General features: G+C 40.7%; 2 long non-coding RNA genes across 3 annotated transcripts in view; one reads left to right on the top strand and one right to left on the bottom strand.

The window, feature by feature from the left end:
- LOC119867958 overlaps positions 1 to 10,358 on the top strand; it is a 42,033-nt gene extending 31,675 nt beyond the window's left edge. Inside the window, exons 3-4 of the long non-coding RNA XR_005385373.1 lie at positions 7,922 to 8,001; positions 9,937 to 10,358. This is a non-coding gene — a long non-coding RNA (uncharacterized LOC119867958). The remainder of the gene's footprint in view (positions 1 to 7,921; positions 8,002 to 9,936) is intronic.
- An 884-nt stretch (positions 10,359 to 11,242) lies between these two features.
- LOC111094433 overlaps positions 11,243 to 18,241 on the bottom strand; it is a 63,200-nt gene continuing 56,201 nt past the window's right edge. For both annotated transcript variants that reach the window (XR_005385371.1, XR_005385372.1), the window contains exons 7-9: positions 15,182 to 15,331; positions 14,748 to 14,833; positions 11,243 to 11,657 (exon numbers count right to left, since the gene is read on the bottom strand). This is a non-coding gene — a long non-coding RNA (uncharacterized LOC111094433). The remainder of the gene's footprint in view (positions 11,658 to 14,747; positions 14,834 to 15,181; positions 15,332 to 18,241) is intronic.

Here is an 18,241-nt window from a genome sequence, read left to right as displayed (position 1 = left end):
AGACAAAATAGCTAAACCTTGGGCAGCCATCTTGCCTCATTAAGTAACCCACCAGACAGAAGCCATCCACCAAGACAGTGGAGCAGATGAAGGAGTCTGTCTTTAATGATCCCAGACTCTCTCCCTACCTCCAAACTTCTATAGCTTAAGTGAGAAAATCATCTTATTAAACCTTTTTCCTGAGGTTTTTGTTATAGGCAGCCACCTAATTCATGCAAACCATGTGCTATGACTGGTTTGGAAAGCTATGACAGCTTATGTTTTCATTTAAAAAATCATTAATTGCACGTTTGTGTAGGAACATGTAAAAAGTTAAGTAATAAAAAATAGTGTTTGATAATTCAAGACAACAAGGTAAGAGACTTCACCTGACAGCAGCTTGTCACACATATGGGAAGACCGTAAAGGATGTGGGAATTGTACCTCCGGCTGGGGTGGTTTAGGTTGGCCTGTTTTAGTAAGTGGGGTTTAGACCAGGCAGCAGGTCTAGAGACATATGTGAGGGCAATGACACAAGTCATGTGAGCATAGTAACAAGACAGGGCAGTCGTGTTTGTGAAACAGCGAGCAGACCCTCGGCTTGAGGGGAGTTTTTGTGGCGGGGAAAATACCTGACAACCTCCAACAGAGAGCCACCGTCTTTGTTCATTCATGCTACCTTCACGTGTTGTCTTAGGGACCTCCAGCACATCTTTTCTCAGCTTGGTCTCCTCAGATTGGAAAGTTGTGGTCTTTTTCTCATTTGCTTTCACAGCCCGTCTCTCACACTCAGCCTCTCTCCTGAATGGTAACCAGAACCTGGTGCCCAGATTAGCTCATGACTTTCCCTTGGAGGGGACTTCTTTGGTTAGAACATGAAGAAGGTGCTTCCCTGCTACATTTTCAGCAGCCTCCTCCTTTTTGGCTAAGCACCGGGTCACACCCAAGACTCCCAACTGGAAGATCCCTCTGTTGCTGAAGAAATGGCGGTACCATCAACCAGACTGGTGTGTGGTACAGAGTGTGGTTCGTGAGCATCCCACGAAGATTCTGGGCCTCTTTGACCATGTGTTCTCAGCCCCATTGCACAACCTGCTGGGCTCCATTACTGTGAAGGGGACTCAAGCCAGGCCAGAGCTGGTCTGAGGCCCTGCCAGGACAAGGCTACTTGCCTTAACTTGAAATTCCCAAAGGAACCTCCTTTGTTGTTGGCAGAAAACCTGGTCTGTTGCTCCTCGCTCTCCCTTTTCAGGAGGTATAGGCAAAAATTAGGCTGAGCTTCATTAATATTCTCAGCAGCTTTCACAGAGCAAAGAATTGGGAGATGTGCCTCGTTGAATTACCTTTTTGTGAGCAGTGCGGGCGAAGGCGGGCAGTGTGGTCTGTGTCTGCAGCTGGCCTCGCCACCTCTGCACTTCTCCCCTTCCTGACCACTCACTCGTCGGAGGGCCAGGGTTAAGGTGCCACGCTGACAGGACGTTTCAGTCATGCAGCTAATTAAAATCATTCCGAGGCTCGACGTGACAGGTCCTTCAGACTCATAGACCAGGAAACCACTAACAAATGTCCCTTCTCTGACAGCCTCCTCTTTGTTAACCTGTTGATTCACTTTCAGGAGGCATCAGCAAAACAAAATGTGTCTCTCGTGAATAAATGAATGAAATCTTTAAAAAAAAAAAAAAAATCAAACCAAACCAAACCAAACCAATAAAAATACTGATGAAAATGCCCGGTTTTGTGGCTGACATGTTTTAGGCTTTCCAAGTCAGCAAGACAACAGCCAAAAAAACAAAATTAAAAAAATAATAATAATAACCCTCATCTTGGCCTTTTGGGGCATGGATCTGTGAGGAAAATTTAGAATTCTGAAAAAAAAAAAAATCAGACAGTGATCTATCAGTTACAGACGCATGAGTCACCCCAGGCTGTACGGAGACAGACCAGAGTTACCTGGAAAACACACAAAAAACCCCAGCCTGGCCAAAGTCCAAACACTAGAGGGACCCAAAAAAAAGGATTCCCAGTGAAGAAGAGGCTGTAATCAAAGTCCTGACAGCACCCAGCCCCGATGAAAAATCACTGTGCAGAATTCCCATTAAGGATATTTGAAACCACGGCCCTTATCTTTCCCCGCCTTCCCTTTTATTCAGCTGGGGACCTGCAGCCCCGCTCGCCTCCAATCTTATCCTGTGATAGAGGCAAGCTGTGTTCACTTAGGTCAGATGTGGTCAGGGTGCTGGGATTAGGTTACTGCTCCCAGCTGATGGAAAAACAGCAGCTTCAAAGCCACCTGGCTTGCCAGTTCTCTCCAAAAGGTCCACACCCAACAAAAACAATTCTTAAATTCACCCCACTGATGGGAGCACCTGAAAAAATGGGATGATTACAAAAAAAGGAGACAAAAAAACAAAAAAACCCAGCTCACTATCAAGTTTGAAGAAGGGAGACTATTTGTAGCCTGGAACGCCTTAACAAGATTTTGAGGAAAGATTGACGTAAAGAAAATAGTTAATATATTTTCATTAATGCACAGCCACAATGGTCTTATCTTTGGAGAGCTTTCTTTTCACAGCCACACAATGGCTGATTTTTCAAACGCTAATTTCCTGTTCCTGGTTCTGTTCCTTGTGGGATTTATTAAAGGAAAGAAGAGTATAATCTTCTAGTTATTATGTGGTGGCCAGATAAATTACCTAAACATTGAAGTGAAAAATTTGCTTAGATTTATTGCATACACTCTCACATTTTAAAATGTAATGGCTGAAAAAGCAGAAATCTATCAGTTATATTCATGAGAATGTACATTAAGCATTCAACAAATGGATTTCAAGAAATAACTTTAGGAGAAAAGGAATATATAAGAACACAAGACTTACACGTATTTTCCAAAAGGCACAGCAGAGGTGAAGCGTCTGTGCTAAATGGAAGCCTGCTATACTATGATATAAACTTTTGGAAGTTCTCAAAATATCAAAATTTCTGCTTAAGATTTTATTTATTTCAGGTGAAGAGAGAGTGAGAGAGAGAGAGAGCACAAGCTGGGGGTGAGACAGAGGCAGAGGGAGAAGCAGACTCCCCGCTGAGCAGGGACCCTGACGTGGGCTCCATCCCGGGATCCTGGGATCATGACCTGAGCAGAAGGCAGACACTTCACTGACTGAGCCACCCAGATGCCCCCAAATACAGATTCTTTAAAATGCTTTTGCAGATGGATATTGCAATATTCAGTAGAGGAGGCCATGCTACAATAAACAACCCCCAAATCTTAGTGACTTAAAACAACAAAGATTTGGGAAGCCTGGGTGGCTCGGTTGGTTGAGCGTCCAACTCCTGATTTCAGCTCAGGTCAGGATCTCGGGGTCATGAGATTGAGCCCCACTTCAGGTTCTGTGCTGAACGTGGAGCCTATTTGGGATTCTCTCTCTCCTTCTCCCTTTGTCCCTTCCTGCTCATGCTCTCTCTATAAATACAATCTTTAAAAAAAAAAATAAAGTTTTTTTTTTTTTTGCTCATGCTGTGCATCCATCAAGGGTCAACAGAACTATTTTGGTCACTGTGGTCTGCTTAGAACTCAGGCTGATGCCAATCACAGGCCACTGTCTTTCCTCAGGCATCTGGGGCATCTCGCTATCTCTGGCTATCGCTGGAACTAATAACACAGGGAATTCACAGCAGATTTCAAGACAGTGCCTAAAGGCAGATGCAAATTTTAAATTCCCAGATCATTGTCCTGGGAGTCAGGGCTCTTAGAAAAGTTAAACCAATGGAGTCTTCCTTTTCTTTTTCTTTTTAATACAAAAGGTCTTCTACATTCTAAGTGTTACGGTGACAAGCACTGCGTGGAAAGTAAAGTGCCTGACCTTTCTTTTTTCCTTTTCTTCAGTAATGTTGATCTCCCAGACCTTGTCCCATTGCCCATGTTTTGCTGACAAAAACAGGACACTGTCTGAACTTTTGGAACATGTTTGCCAAGGTTTTCGGCAAATCGTTTCTGCCACATTTTCAAGATCCATCATATGCTACTGTAATAGAGCCAGACTCTGGTGCCAACGGGTGGAAGAAATATTTATGAAAATTTCGAACTAGGAAATCATTGGAATTATTATTTTCTTGTCAAAATGAAATAGGAAATGAAGACTACACTCCCCCCCCCTTTTTTTTCTTCTTTTCTTCAGAAGGTGCTGGAGGTTTAGGAGGATACATTGAGGTGGGGAAGTCCTAGGACCTGCTAGTTTCTAGTCTGCTCAACACAAAATAGAAGAATAAAAAGGAGACTTTGGACTTCTCATCAGGCCAATTCAGAAATATAGTCGAGGCATGATATAGTAGTAAACCACAATATAACATTTCCATCAACAAGTTTTTAAAAAACAATTTGGATTCTAAGAGTGTTATAGGTTTATTATGGAAAACCAGGAAATAATGAAGGATAAGAAGAAAAAAACGGTCATAATGGTAGACCCTAGAAATCGTAATTGCAGACATAATTGGTGCTAACCTTCCAACGTGTCTCCTGCGTCTGCAGTTCTTACGTGATCAAAAATATACTATAGAGGGTATGACCCTTAGTCCACCAACTCAGACATACTTGAAATATCAACTGTCCTCATTTTTCTAAGGCACAAACTCATTTCTATAGCACGTCTTTGCTCTGTCTGCAAATCAAAATTTAATCTCCATCAACTTGAGACAACGCTCTTCTTTCTAGGATGTACCTGAGTTGACAGGGGTCCGTGATAATGTGACCTCAAGGGATGGGAGGTGAGCACTCGGACCTCAAGTAATGATCTGTATATGCCTTGCTAAGAAATTTCCTGTCCCTGCTCTTTCTCCAATTTTTTACCCATCCACCTAGAAACAAAATCCCAGGACCCACCCAAATCTAGCTCTTACCCACTCCTGATTTCTTTCCTCCTCAATCCAGTGGCACCTTTTTTCAGGTATGGGAAGATGCTGGTTATTTACCTGTTGCCTCCCAGCTCCAAACTCACCTCCCTTTTACACTCTGCCCTGTTATGCTGGGACTGGGACTCTGGAAGCTATAATTCCCAGACTTCTTTGCTGGCTGCCTTTCTGCTGGGCCTGCCAGTTGGCAGCAGCAGAGGGAATGGAAGGCAGGAGGAAGGGAGAAGTGGCTTTCCTCCTGTTTGTGGCCAGTCCTGTCGGGGTTGCCCAGGGCTGCCGATTTGTCCTCCAGCAGCAGGTGCCTGGGACCTCGCCCCCCCCCCCACCCTCCAGCGCCCAGAATCTGCCACATGGGTCCCCCACTTCGGAGCATGCCTTTGCTGTCTCAGTTCCCTGGCGCCTGGAGAACCAACTTCCAAAATTAAAATACCTGTGAGATTTAGGATTTCCTCACAGGACCCAAACTGGTGTCTGGGAGAAGGATTCTTTCTTCTTAATGTTTTTTCCTCAGAGGAAATCCCTCTGTCAGATGTTTGCATCCCAGGCATCTGGCAGAGGAGCTCCTTAAAGGGTTCAAGTGATCGCAAAAGCTAGAGACTTTGCTAGTTCTTTCTGGTTCCTGCCCAGTCGTGCTTCTCCAGGCATATGAGCACAGAACTGGACTACGAGCTAGACAGGGTGGGGATGGGGGGGGACAGAGCGATGGAAAAGGAGGAAATTGTTATGGCAAAAATGCTGTTAAATTGTAATACCTTTAAGTCATGCTTTTTTCCTGTTTCCATAGGCATCCTTGTAGTCCCTTTCTTTGTCAAGCCCTGCCCAAATTGCAGGCCTTCGAGCAACATAAATATTATTATTTTCAGCCATTAAACCATTAAGTTCTGGAGTAATTTCTCATGCATCTACATTATCCATTACTGACTCTGTATTATGTGTGTGTGTGTGTGTGCGTGCGTGTGCTCACATAAATAGATCTCACTATTCTGTTATGTTTTGGTTTTCAAAGGTTAAAAGTAAGAACCTTCATTAACCCGGCTTCAAATGTGACTATAGACACTCCTGAAAAACATTTAGTAGATTTAATACACAGAGCGCTGAAGAACTGCACATCACTTAAAAAAAAAAAAAAAGATTTTATTTATTTATTTGAAGGGAGAGGGGAGAGAGAGAGAGCAAGAGCAGGGGGAGGGAGAAGCAGACTCCCCACTGAGCTGGGAGCTTAATGTGGGGCTCCATCCCAGGACCCCAGGATCATGACCTGAGCTGAAGGCAGATGCTTAACGGACTGAGCCACCCAGGTGCCCCAAAGCTCCATTTTCTGAGGGTTTTTCAACTTTGTTGAATATATTGTGAAAATCTAAGTTACAATTTTTTTCTTGTCCTGAATTATCAAGCAGTTGACCTATTTTTTTTCTCCATTAAAGTTGATTTAAGTACCCAGGCTTACATAGGTTATATGAGATTTAGTTCCATGGTTGCTTGAACCAAAAGAAACTCAAGATGGATGATCTGTGTTAACTCTATGCAACCATATGTGTATTTATGGAGCTGAAAAGCAAGTCTGAAATTTTATGTGCCCTTTAAAAGATAAAATCTTTGGAGAGAAGCATGTTCCCGCCTTCATAAATAGTGCACCAGTAGTTTGTGCACCATCTCATAACAATAATAAATATCCCTCAAAGACAACTACACGTTGGCAATTGATTTTGATCATTATTCCACACTGAATAACTGCAGGGTTCGACAAAGTCAGAATGATGATGCAGACCAATCTGCAGAGACCATCTGCAGGCAATTTGCATTGCCTGTTTAATCCTCCAAGTGGCTGCAGACGAGGACAGGATTTGTGGTATCCAAGGCAAGTACAGCAAATACAGATAGGTATAGGTATGATGGGGCAGATAGGTAAGAATAAAGGTAATTTAGAAATGTTATAATTGGTCTCAAATATGCATCAGAATGAATAAAGCTCAAAATGTTAAAAGTTGTCTGAAGAGCAAATGTAACAATAAATGAAGGTAACTCACGAATTCCATAAACAGGCTTACAAATTGCATTCATTTTACAAGAGGAAAATTAAGCCCATACCTTTAGAAGTATAGAATAATTTCTTGAAGCAATTTTAAATGATAAAATGCTGGAATGATGGCTTAATTGCATAAGAATTCTGCTTAATTCATTGGAAGTCCCCAGAAGAAGTCAGTCTGAGAACTGGGGAATTCCATCATTGGTTAGAGGCCATCTTCATTACTGTTGGAGGTGGGTTCGGTCTGGGGTGACTAATAATAAAAAGGATTCCTGGGTTTGTCAAAACATCATTTGCAAACAGCCTTTGGAAGGGCAACCTGGTTGGTGCTATGGGGTTAGAATTGGGCAGAGTGGATTTCCCGTGCTGGGTGGCCTGGAGAGCTGCTGATTCCCATAGGATGCTCAGATAAAACCAACCATAGCCCCTTAGGGGGTTTGGAATTGCTCTGGGCTTTAGAGGTAGAAGGAAAAAGGCTTTCATTGGTCCACCATACCTGCACCAGGAGGCTTGGGGCAATCTTATCAAATAGTTGCAGTCTTTAACAAAATTAAAAAACTGGCTTTAAAATCAGAACGCAGACTTTCTTGAGCTAATGAAAGACAAAGGTTTCCTTGGTATTAAGGCGAGATAAAAATAGTTAAAATTTTTTCTTTCTTTTTTATTAACTTATGCAATAAAGTGGGCAGGTCCTAAGTGCCCAGATCAATGAATTTTTATCTATGCAAAGGCCCATGAAACCAGCATCCAGGTCAAGATAGGAAACATTTTCTGTCCCTCGAGAGGCAGTGTTGCTCCTCTTCCCCGTCAGTACTCCCAAAGGTAACCACTATTCTGACCTTCAATACATAGGTTAGTTTTACTTGTTTTGAACAGAAAGGGTATTTGAAATACTTAACATAGATATCAGTAGTTATTACCTCCCAGAGATGTCACAGATCATATATTTATTTTCTTCATTTACTTATTTGTTTGTTCAAAACACTGTCTAATATCAACTCTGTCCACCAGGCATTGAGAATATAATATTGACCAAGAAGGCTTCAGTGTCAGCCTTTGGGAAAGGTTACAGTAAATGCGAGAACATGCAGGTAAGCAGGTGATTATGGTGCAGAATGGTAAGTGCTGCCACGTGAGGAAGTGCCCGATGCTACGAAGAAGGGTGCGGAATGTGGACTTGGGGAATAGAGGTGGCTAACCGGACAGAGACTAAGAGGAAATCAATACAGAAGCCCAGGGAACAGTGGGAGCAAATGCTCAGGGGCAAAAGAGGGCTTTGACTATTTAGGGAACTGAAAAGACAAAACATTCCTCAGGACCAGTCAGGGGAACTGGGGCCAGATCCTGGGGGACTTTGCAGAGCACGTTTCAGAGTTTATACTTGGCTTCAAGGGCAACGTGAAGCCACTGAAGCCTTTTCAGCAAGGGGCTGTCATCAGCACATTGGTTGTTTGTTTTAAAGCAGCACATAGAAGTGGAAAGAACGGTATGGAGAGAGAAATGATTTGAAAAACAACTTTGAGATTTTTGTGTGGGGTGAAAAACTCAAGCTGGCACCCCTCCCGCCAGACACAATTTTTATGACACTGAGCGCAAGTGGCGAGAAAGTGTGCAACAAAATATACTCAAGGAAAGAGGCTGTGTCTAGAGAACATGAAGCAATGTTTGGTTGCCATGCTACTTGAGTCCATCTTAGTAGAAAGCCATCAATCATTGAAGCAAGTTAAGTTATACGTCCAATGTTCAAGCTGCACATGCAGGGTTCCCTTCAAAGTCCCTCTAGTGAGACTTGTCCACTGCACCTGGAATTTCACAGGATAACTTTACCTAAACCTTTTATTTTATTTTATTTTATTTTATTTTATTTTATTTTATTTTATTTTTGCCATCTACATTTCTATGATGATCACCATCAGCCTGAAAAATCTAACGGGAAAGTGTCAAAACCACCTCCACTAACTTCTCATTTCTGGGGTCCCCTTCTCTGAACCCTGTATTTAGATGAATGTCCTGAATAATTTTTTCAGACACCTGCTCTGTTCACTTGGAGTTCAAATTATCCAAATGGATATCCAAACTAATTAGATCGACAGGTCATCACCAAAGTCCCATTCTGCGATAATGTGTAGACACAGTTTAAGTTGTTAAAGGTTTTACTCCCTTGGCTGTGACAAATTTCCCTCTTTCCTAGTCATATGGAATCCATGATTGAGCCCTGTGACTTTTTGCCTCATACTAAAAATCACATAACATTTCTCTATAATAGTTTTTTCATTCAACTTTTGTCATGGCTGAGGTATTTGTATAATACTGACGTGTATTATATCTGGAATATATATATAATATATATAATATATAATATATATCTGGAAACCGGGCTTCTTTATTACCATGCTGAGAAATTGTGAAACCAACAGTTGGTAGGTAGGTATTGTTAGAAAAATCCTTGCTATGGAAACAAATTCCAGTACAACTTCACCCTGGTAACTAGTGATTTATAACAAACTTCAGTGACATATATAACTCTTTCCCTAAGTGGATCATAAACCTTTGGAGGGACAAGTATGGGCTGACTTGAGTCCCCCTACCCAAATTCATAAATTGAAGTCCTAAGCCCCATTGCCTCAAAATGGGGCCTTATTTCGCAGGTGTAATTAGGTAAGATGAAGTCATACTGCATTAGGGTGGACCTCTAATCCAATAGGACAGGAGTACTTAAAAAGGGGAGAAATCTGAACATAGACAGCATTCAGGGAGGACATCATGTGGAGACTGACATTAGGCTGCCTCAAGCCAAGAAACTATCAGAAGCTGAGAGAGAAGCCTGCAACAGATCCTTCCCCAGTGTCCTCCTGAGGGAGACTGGTCCTGCTGATACCTTGAATTTCAGACTTCTGGACTTCAGAACAGCAAGACAATAAAATTCTGTTGTTCTAAGCTATCCAGTTTATGGTACTTTGTTACCGCAGCCTTGGCAAACTAATACAGCAAAGATTATGGTTCACTCATTTTTGTGTGCCCCACAGGAACTGGTGAATGTTGGCGAAACTGATGTTGCCATCATAGAACCCAGGAGACCAGAAGTTGAGCCAGTGAAGACACTGACATGCTTCGAATTGGGACCTGGCAAATTTCCTCCCTGTCTTGAGATACACACTTGGGAATGTGCTGGGGTGATACCAGTTGCTTGTGCCTGGTGAGCAAACATGCAATCAGAGCATCCAACAATTCTCTATCCCACCCCTACTCTGAAAGGGGACCACAAAGAGGTTTCTTAATGTACCAGACGGGACGCCCATCCAGATGGGGCTGAAGCAACCACAGCAGGGTGTTTTAGAAGGGCACCCAGCCTCCTCTGTGTCCTGGGAAGCTCATCCCCCTCAGTTCTTACAGACATATGTGGAATCAGATGTACCCTTTACCAGCATTAAATGGATTTATAACTCTTGCCTGAGTGCACCTTTCTTTCAGTCAAATCCTTTGTCCATTGTGACTCATGAGAAAAAGTTAATGAAGCTTATCTGAAATGAGCTTCCACTTAAATTGGAAGGAGGAGCCTACCAGCCACTGAATGGAATGGGAATATACTGGCGGGGGTGGGGGGATGGATGGTGGGGATCTAGAGAAGACTAGTTTTCATCTTTTCTGTTTTGTGACGTCTTTTCTTCCACTACATATAACACAAGGGTTGCTCAGACTGGCCTTGTCTAAGCTGCACGCTCCAAAGTGGAGGCCATTGCCCTGTGTACCCCTGCACTGAAGTTGCTATCTGATTACATCTGATTATTTTGAAGTTCCAAAGTTGATAGTTTGTTGGTGGGGAGATATATGTGTATGTCTCTACACATACAGACAGATGTGTGACATGTATGAATCTTAAGTGTGCAGCTCAATGACTTTTTATATATGGATACGCTGGTCCCATGGCCCAGGTCACCAAGATCTAGAACATTTCCAACACTCCAGAAGATTTCCTGTGTTCTTTCCCAGACTTTTACATGTACAACTTTTAATTAACCATTAAATTATTCTTCCTAAACCTGCTAACAAAGAGTGTCTTCTGTACATTTAAGAAGCTATGGCAGGGATCCCTGGGTGGCTCAGTGGTTTTAGCGCCTGCCTTTGGCCCAGGGCGCGATCCTGGAGTCCCGGTATCGAGTCCCGCATCAGGCTCCTGGCATGGAGCCTGCTTCTCCCTCCTCCTGTGTCTCTGCCTCTCTCTCTCTCTCTCTCTCTCTCTCTCTGTCTATCATAAATAATAAATAAATAAGTAAATAAATAAATAAATAAATACATATTAAAAAAAAAAAAGAAGCTATGGCAGTTCCAAGAAATACAAAATGTAAAATCAGGCCCAAAGCTTGCTGTGTTGTCTGTGTATGGTCTGAGTGGAACCGAGTTTGCAAACTGGCTGCCTGTGCGTGAAATCTGCTCTTTGGATATGGTTTGTGTAGACTAACTGCAAAGGGTCTTCTAAAAATTGAGCCATAACTTAAAATTAAGGTATTTCACATGAAAACTCAAATTGGAGAGGGGGAAAGGAGCTTCTCTCCAAAAACTGGGAAATGTTGTGCATTCCATCTTGGAAGAAGTCACCTGGAGCTAGGCAATGGCTGTCCTTCTTGACATGAATGTGAAGATAGGGGTCCTGCTTCTCTCCACCATTTAAGGCAATGTCCTCATATGCACTCCTGCCCACTGACCTCAGGCATTCATGTCAGCTGCTCGGTCCTTGGGCCAGCTACAACTAGACAAAATGGTAAATGTAAGGCAGACTTTTAGCAGGAGACTATTTTCCTTCCAGAGGAAAAAAAATACCTTCAATACTACCCAAATATTTTTAAAGAAAAGTGGAATTGGATTTTAAATTACTACATTATTTCTCATAACTTAATACAGTGATTTATTTTCTGAAAGTGGCTATTATTTGCTGTATATCATTCCAACTAGTTTTACACATGCACACACACATACACAGACACACAGTGTTGATGTCTAACATCTGCATGCTGGCTAATGTTTAATTTTTCAACATCAGCATTATACTGGAGGCACTCATCTGTGGTATGACCACAACTTCAAATTTGTTTTTGTATCTTTTCTGCATAACTAGTTCCATTGGGTTTCAAACTACAGAGTGAATTGAGTCATCTTTCGTGACTCTGTTTTCAAAGATAGTCTTGAATCACCTTGTCAGATCAATGTTAGACATGCTTAGTGTTGAACATTACTTCTATGTATTTCTGAAAATTCTCTATGAATGGCATTTGAAAGTAGTGTCTATCATAAAAACCTAAATATTTGTGAAATAAATGTATTGTAAAAGTTCCACATTCAGATACAGTATAAAAAATTGCCATTTTCAAGGAACACTAATGGAATATAGCTTTTGAATGGAGAGTGTCTTGGCTTTGCTTTTTTTCTAAGCAACTTTTTCTCCTTTTATGTTTTGTACAACCTCATAACAATTTTGTTCCAATCTGTAAGATTTGTAATGTCACTACTCTCCATTTGTTCTACAGCATAAACACCCACGTGTCAATGCTACCTTATCATCAAGGGCTCGTGAGCAGAATTTCTTTCTGATATGTCAAATTATTGTTAAGCAGCTCTAGAGTCATCAGAGGTGGTTAATTTGTAAAATCAACTAACAGACATGAGAAGCATACAGACAATGAATAACATGGGAAAAAGAAGAAGGTTAATAATACTAAATGCCTTTCGGAATTTATTTAACCATATTTGATAAAATTATCATTTCACACACACCCATATGCACACCCATATAAACCCATGTGCACACACCACCATGGTTTTATTTTTTAAGTTGATATGAAATGCTCTATGTGCTTTTAATATGTATTTTGCATAGGATAAGGATAATCTTCATCTGTGCCAAGTCAATTTATAAGCACGATGACTATTATTGTTCAGTTACCACACATTAAAATGTCATTTTTTAAAAAACAAAGCCTCTAATAGGCTAATCATTTTAAGTATGATTTTGATCCTATTCATCCTCTAGGTTACCAGCAAAGTGCATGCAAGGCCTATAGCCATAGACCCTATACGTAGACTACTTCATTATTTGCATTGCAAAACCAATGGATACTTGCCTCTTCATTGTGCCAGAAATCTCAACATATATCAGATCTCTTCTTTTCATTCCACCCTAGAGTGGATTTCACAGTAAGAACATCCTATAACCTCTCCAGCCTCCTTCTCCTTCCCCTACTCCTTTTTATAGCAACAATCTTCCGATAAGTTTCCCAAACTAGTTGTTTGTTTCCAACTCCTCCCTTCTCTTGAATATAATCCTATTAGGTCTTCATCTTGGCCCACTGCAGTGAAATGGTTCTCAAATCCTGTGATGCAAAATCCATTGACCAGGACTCAGTACCATTCCCTTCTGGACTTGTTTTCCTTGACTTCAGCCACCACAACTCTTCTAGCTTTCCTCTTACCACTTGTCCCTCTTTCTCAATCTCCTTTGCTGGAGCCTCCTCATGTTCTGAGTCTCTAAACAGGCCTCATTATTCCGACCTGGAGCCAAACCCTTTGATACCCTGCCCCATGTCCCCAAGTTCATTTCTCTGTTCCTCTGCCTAAGGACTTTCTCTAGCTCCTGAGGCCTTGAAGATCCAGGGATTTAAAACCCTCACCAGCATCCTCAATGAATGAAGATGGGAATTGCTGAATAAAGATGGCAGATTCTTGCCTCCTTGGCAGGCCAATTCTGAAGGGTGTTCTATTGGGTCCCTCAGAGGGTCCTTAGTGGAATTGAACTTCAGTTGTCCTTGGTGGAAATCAGCTTATAAACACACAATTTGTTCCTTTAATTGGTTTTTATCCTTTCCTTGTTTTCCTTTCCCACTTCCTTATCTGTATTTTCAGGATCCCACCTTTCAGTTAAATTACGTTCATTCAAGTCCTTGTCATAGGGTTATTTTTAGGAGAAATTGAAACTAAGATCTTTTCCTTCTTAGTTCATGTTGACTCTTTTGGTAACTGGGGATTCCTAATACTAGTTCTTTAAATATCAACATATTTTGACCACTCTCAAATGTACATCCAGCCAGGTCCTTGCTCATGAATCTGAGACTAATATTTTTGGCCTCCAATGAGACATCTTTAGTTGATGTCCAATAGGCAGCTCAAATGTAAACTATACTGTTTTCTTCCTCTAAATCTGCTCTTCTTCTATCTTTCCAATCTCAGTAAATAGCACCTCGTCTGTCAAGTTGCTTAGATTAACTGGCGGTTGTCCTTGACTTGTATGTCTTTTTCTCACATCACATATCCAATCATTCAAAGTGGCTCTATCTTCACCATATATGTAGAAACAGACTGTTTTGGCTTTTTCTTTACCCATTTCACCACCACTGCCCCAGTCCCACTACCATCATTCCTCATCCACATAATCAAATTGGCTCCTAGCTGGTGTCCCAATTTCCACACTTGGCCTCTTACATCCTATTCATGACATAGCCATTGGAATGACCTTGTTGAAACCAAGTCATACTATGTCACTTCTCAGCTAAAAATCTCTCAAAGTTTTCATTACACACTTAGAATAGGAGCTGAAAACCTACATGATGCTCCATGACCTGGGTACCTTCATTACTCTGAGCTTATCTCCTACCACCTTCCTCCACTCTGCTTCAACCACATTGACCCTTTATGATACCATTAACATGACAAGCACACTCACCTCTCATATCCAATGAGGCTATGATTTCACCAAACTTTACTTTAGACATGATGTGTGTGCTTGTGTGTATTGAGGTCTATGATATCTATTTCTTACTTTGGGTCATAGTTTCAAAAAAGTACTTACCTAGACATTCACTTGAATCAGATTGCTTTTGCCGATGAAGGATTGAGATTTCCATGAATTTATGTTTCAATATTCTCTGAAGTAATCTACCCAGTATTTATATTGTTGCATACCAGAAACAAAAATGAAAAAAAAATATAATCTAAGTGTTTCAACTCCTAAGACATGAGACGGCAATTAATTAGACTGTTAGACTACTGGGCACAACACAATTTCTCTTTGGGGTCTATATTCACAGGTCAAAGGACTTCATAGGATTTCCCCCAAACCATGAAACATTTTACTTTAGCAGCATCTTTCATCACTGAGAAAGTAGGCATGTGTGAACATAAATGCCTGACCGTTTGGAGAACCAGTAGCACATATTAATTGAAGGCATATAGTAGAGAATAATTTTTCTAATCAGAGAAAACATACAAAAACTCCAGTAGTACCTTAAACTTTCCATTTGACCAGTGTCCTAAAATAAGCAGCTTTATTTTATTTTCTCCATGTAACTTTATTTAATCCCTTGTCAGAAGTTACTTGTGATTTTCATGATGGTATCCTTAGAGATGACACAATAAATATTGCACAGAAAATTCCTGTCAAAAAATGAAGGGGAATGTACTGATTTGAACCATGTTAGGAAGAAGGCTGAGCTTAGGTGTTGGATGTGGGTTGACTATCACAAGGAAAAAAAGCTATGAGAGATCAGAATGAAAGCAGAGATTGGAAGATGATGTAGGAAGGTGATTAAATATTCTAAAGGATGATTTTTGTGCCATCTTGGAGATCAGTTGATATAAATAAATGTGAGAGCCTTCAGTGATTATTATATCATCATTACTGTACTCATCTAGGAAATTATAGCTTATTTGGCACTTTATTCTTCATATTAATGATGTGAAGTTTCATGACAACCCACTAAGAAAATAAAAATGAAAATAATAAATCAGCCTGCGGCACTTAAAAGCCTAATGAAATCCAAACACTTCCCAATAGAAGATGACTCAGTGACACAGAATTGGCAGCTGTTTGTTGTTAGATCATTAGTTTTTACTGGCTTTTTTCCTATTTTAAGAAGACATCTGTAGAACCCTCCTTTCTCCCATAATCTGCTTGGATTTATTTAGAGAGACCTGGAGTGGAATCATCAATTGGAAAAATAGAGTAGAAGCATCCTTCAACAGCTTAACTACCTTTTTCCAGTGGGTTTTAAATTATAGCAGTTTTTACTGAAAATACAGAGTAGGCCCATTGAGGCAACTTTATTTGCCCTAAGAAAAAGTGAAAGGAAAAGCCCACCTGTTTTAAACTTGGATAAGGGAGGCATGATCACATTTGAAATGACAATTTTTACAATACTGTAAGTGGAGTGAGAAAATGCTGAGTAAATGCTGAGGGTAACATCTTGTCCTGGCTGGTATCTAGCAAATGAAAACTTCAAAAATGGCTCCTGGTGCCTCTAAAGTTGGGGATATGTTTGGTTTTTGAAATCTTTTAGATTTTTCACAGATTTTTTTGTTAATTCATTTGAACAAGAGAGAGAGCACAAGCAGGGAGGAGGGTCAGAGGAGAGGGAGAAGCAGACTCCCTACTGAGCAAGGAACCTAGTGGAGCAGAAAGCCCAGATACGCAGAAGGGTCCTCAATCCCAAGACCCCGGGGACACGACCTGAGCTAAAGGCAGATGCTTAACCAACTGAGCCACCCAGGTGCCCCTGGGGATAACTTTAAATAGGAGGCATTCTTGTCTGCTTGAGGGGATAACTTGGCCCCTCAGTGGGTCGGCAATGACTGACTCCACGTGGATAATGACTTGACCATATTTTGCTTCTATAGCCCATGTACAGCTACTTTAGCATATTGAACTTGATGTATCTTGTGCCAATTCTGCCCCTAAAGATAATCTTTAAAAAGATTTACTTTATCAGGAACTTACAGTATGTCATAAATAATATCATCAAATTTGGACGACAATCCTGTAAATGCTAATTTATCTGTGCAACACCCTTTACTGAATACTCTCAGGCACTTTATTGAGCCCTCAGAATATGGTGGTGAGCAAAAGAGCTATAGTCCCTCTGTGAACCTCTATTTCAGTAAGATAGCTGAGCAAATGGCAATTAAACCAAACAAATGAAACGATTTTCAATTATGACAAGTGATATGAGACAGAAAATAATAAGGCAGGTCAGGGAAGGCCTCTCTGAAGAGGTAATATGTAAGCTGATCCAAAACAGGAGGTCAGAAACACTGATGGAAGAGCCCTTCCTGGCTTAATGTGAAGTCTGTGTGAAGAGGGAAGTGTTAAAATAGAAGATATTCTTTTTATTCTAGGCAAATAGCCTGGCATTTATTGATAGATAAAAGAATGGAAATTCAGAGAAATTAAACAATACCGTCAAGATTGAACAAGACCTCCAGTGTCCTAAGCCAGCTCTGTCTGATTCCAACATTCTTTCTTCAAAGCTACACCCATTTATCCTGCTGAACATTCACCAGCTTTTTAGATTGTATAGACTAGCTTGGGATCACTTAAAATTGAAACTCACCCAGATGCACTCCCTGTCAGCAAAGCAAAAGCTTCCTAATGGCCACTTTGCAGAAGTGCCAATGTTGTTACCCTTTCCAAGTGAGCTGCTGGGGAAGGCTGTCCACCATATGGAGCAGGACGTGAGCTTTCTGTGTCTCCAGTGGGACTGTAGAGTTTATGGTATAAAATTTTGCACTTCGCTGTCCAAACTCATCGAGTTTTTGATGTGATAATTTAGCGCTATTAAAAGACATTCATGCTAGTGTTTGCCAGAGGGGAGGGGTTTGGGAAGACAGGAGAAATAGGTGAAGAGGTACAAAATTCCAGTTATAAAAGAAATAAGTTATGGGGATGAAAAGTACAGCATAGGGAATACAGTCAATAATATTGTAATAATATTGTACGATGGCAGATGGTAGCTAGAGTCATGGTGAGCATAGCGTAATGCATGGAATTGTTGGATCACTATGTTGTGCACTTGAAACTGATATAACACTGTATGTCAGTTATATTTCAGTACAAAAAAAAAGACATTCATGGGAAGGGCTTCAATAGTTATTGAGTGCTACTATTTTTCTGCTTATTAAATGAATGATGTGTGTTTATTAATAAGTGCATATCCTTCCAAATATATAGCCCTCTCAAATCCACACATTTTTATTTTTAATCACAAATGCATGTGCTACCTTTAATAATGATATAGTCAACCATAAAAAAGTCAAAAAACAAGAGATCGAATTCCAATTTATTTTTGAAGCCAAAGATTTATTTCTATTAGCTAAAAATCATGCCAAATACTTTACAGATATTAATGTATAAAATCTTCCCAATAATCCTACTCTGTAACATTTAGAATGTCTATTTTACAGGTGAAAAAATTAGGATTCTATGAGGTTAAGAAAAATGTTCCAGCTCAGAGAACTGAGCATTATCAGTGCTGGGATGAGAATTCAAGTTTTGTACCTTTCCCTGCTGCT

Source organism: Canis lupus, chromosome 37 (assembly GCF_011100685.1).
Source record: "Canis lupus familiaris isolate Mischka breed German Shepherd chromosome 37, alternate assembly UU_Cfam_GSD_1.0, whole genome shotgun sequence".
Classification (NCBI taxonomy): Eukaryota; Metazoa; Chordata; class Mammalia; order Carnivora; family Canidae; genus Canis; species Canis lupus.
Note: the sequence above shows the minus strand (reverse complement) of the source record. Positions and strands in the feature narration are given on the sequence as shown.